The sequence below is a fragment of the Haemaphysalis longicornis genome, unplaced genomic scaffold (genome assembly GCF_048455015.1).
Source record: "Haemaphysalis longicornis isolate Haplotype H1 unplaced genomic scaffold, Haemaphysalis longicornis Haplotype H1 scaffold_12, whole genome shotgun sequence".
Lineage (NCBI taxonomy): Eukaryota > Metazoa > Arthropoda > Arachnida > Ixodida > Ixodidae > Haemaphysalis > Haemaphysalis longicornis.
The window spans coordinates 6828418-6831182 of record NW_027526225.1 but is presented as its reverse complement, the minus strand read 5'-3'; the positions used below and the strand labels follow the sequence as shown (position 1 = coordinate 6831182).

The 2765-nt window shown below is 54.4% G+C and overlaps 1 non-coding gene across 1 annotated transcript; it reads left to right on the top strand.

Annotated features, from left to right (window-relative positions):
- The first annotated feature begins 2331 nt into the window (after nucleotides 1-2331).
- Nucleotides 2332-2403, top strand: Trnaa-ugc (transfer RNA alanine (anticodon UGC)). The gene has a single exon. It is a non-coding gene; the product is annotated as a tRNA-Ala (tRNA).
- The last annotated feature ends 362 nt before the right edge of the window (nucleotides 2404-2765 follow it).

The following is a 2765-nucleotide window of genomic DNA, read 5'->3' as shown; positions in this document are numbered from 1 at the left end:
CAAACTTTCGGTAGGTTGATCAGGTGTTGCTCCGGAGCACGCAGGGGCGTCCTGCTCTAGTTCGATGACCATCGTACCAGCCATTGCAGCAAGAAAAATGTGGAGTAGAGGTGAGGGAGTCTAAATTGGGGTTGGGATGTCCTTTTGGCGCCAGGAATTGTAGCTCCCTGAAACGAGGCCATCGGCATACTGAACTCGTTTGGTAATTGTCCACGCGCCGCTTGAAATCGTGATCCAAATGGCGTAGAGTTTACTTCCCCAAGATGAAGACTCGCATTTTCAAACTGAAACCGCCTAAGGAGTGGCCGAGCTCAAATCAGGCACGGTGTCTTGCTGACTCGGCGACTGCCCTAGACTGGCGGGATACGACAGGTAGTTAACGAGGATGAGGTCCAGATCTTCAGCTGACTCTTCAAGGTTACGACCCTGGATATGAGTGCCACGGTGTCCCCAAGTAGCACTGAGGGCATTCAAATCCCCCCCCATCATCACTTCGTCTCAATGATATAAAAGCCGCAGCTACCGCATCCAGTCAAAATTTGGGCCTGAAATTAAAGTCATTCGGCCGAGGGACACTGGGACAGCACTATTTCCTGAACACCGTTGCTCATACTTGCGGTAGGCACTTCACACTGAGGTGTTCTTTTCAGAACGTATAAAGCGGTCTTCTGACCCGGCCACTGCAGTGGCCGGGTCAGAAATGGTGGCGTACTGTTGTGCCAGAGCGCCTGGCCCAAAGGCGTTGCACGAGGCGACGCGCCGACAGCGAGGCTGAGTCACGCCTCTCCCTTTCGTCGCTGCGGCGCGGCCGAATCCTGCATCTCGGAACGCTGCGGCGCGGCCGAATCCCGCATCCCAGAACGCTGCGGCGCGGCCGAATCCCGCATCGGAGAAAGGCCAAACAAGGGCATGTCGCTACGCCCGGAGGCGAGGTCACGGAGACGGCGGGCGCCTCGCCCTCCCTTTCCCCATTGGCGGCGCAGCTGACTCACTGCTTCGCTACCATTCGCCGGAATTCAAACTTCAGGCAGCGAGAGCCCTGATTGGAGCTATTCGAACTTCTCGGGGCCCCAACGAACTTCCCGGGCTATAAAAAAAGCCCGGAGGCTCTCATCGTCGGCATTCCTCGGCGGCTTCTCTCCGGCACCAGTCTCTTCGGAAGCACCGAGTGAAAAGGGTGCTGTCGCCTCTGTGCTAGTCATGTAACGTTTGCTTACCCTGTATATACTGTATATAAATGTTACTTTAAGTTTTCGTCGGCCCGAGAACTTCTTCGCTCTGCTCTGCGCCGCGTCGATAGCGGACGGAGCAAGGCAACGTCGCTGCACCTCTGACTGCGCTCGGATGGCCAGTCGCAACAGTTGGAGGCTGCGGTGAGAGGGCCGATTCCCAACGTCGGTGACGAGCTGGATGCGAGTCACAACCTGGCAACGGCCCTGGGATGCTCATTCCCAACAGTACCGAATGATCGGAACAGCAGCCATCAAAACTGGGCCTTTGCCTTTCGTCTCCGCGAGTAGGACCACCAGCTGCTTGTGATCCAAAGCTCGGAGATGTTCGTTGAGCTCTGCGGCATTGGCGTGCAGACCGCGGCAATTCCACTGTACCAGCAACGGCTCTTTAGCACTTGCTGCCATGTTCTGTGGTGGATAGCGTCGATGGGTCTTTCTGAAATGCCGGGTTCAATAGGGGTGCTGCTTCGGACACAGGGCAAAGCCGATCCCATTGTCCCGGTGGTAACGACGACAGACCAGTGTACGAGGGACATAAGATTTCACTTTACACAACTCAAGCTCGTTGCGGACGTTTCTAAGATGGGTTGTCTCGTCAAACGTCACGAGCGCATGATTAGTCTTCCCAAGCAAACGAATATCTAGTGCTACAGCGGACTCACGTGTTGTTTGCCTTCAGAGATCCTTGTCGGAGTTGCCCGGGTCGATTTCGATAAGGCTCTATTGATTAGACCGTACTGGAAAGCGGTGACCAGGCCTAGCCACCGGACGCCTGGCCAAGCAGGCAATGCACAAGGCGGGAAGGTGCGAAACGTCCGCCGTACCGCCGGCTTGAGCGCCCTGAACCTCCATAAGTTCTCTGTTCGATGGACAATTTCCGGGAAGGCCGACTTTAGCGGTGTTCTATAGTTCACTCACAGCACGTCCACAGCGGTACTGGCGGTTCACTGCAACGGTATTGCCTGGATACGCGGCAAATTCACGCCACATGGAAAACTCAAATCATCGAGGGCATGGATCAGAATACTTCGGCGAGCATAGAACGTGCCTTGTAGATCGCAAGGTTTTTAATGTTGTTGAATTACGCCATTTTTCAACGGGGGGTGTAGCTCAGAGGTAGAGCGCTCGCTTTGCATGCGAGAAGTCCCGGGTTCGATCCCCGGCTCCTCCACTTTTTGCACCTTGTTTTTTGGTGTTTTTTTTCTGTTTGTAGCCGGATTCTTTTCTCGGCTCTTCAAACGAAACGATATTCCGGCAACTGCCATGTCCTCGACTGTCAGTGGTGGAGCATTAAACATCACATCCCTACTGCTTCGACACGATGTGAAGAGTGTCGAAGAGTGGGCAAAATGACGGCGGGGCATTTTAAGGGAGGCACATAAAACAACCCCACTTAGACAACGTCCCGGGATATTGTTATGGTATTAGGCACTGCCCTGTACAAGCCCTGCTCAATTACATGCAATGAAGCCCCAGGCGCTCCCGGGCTCTACAATGAATTGAATGCAAGAACCAAAGGATAATGGTTCCACC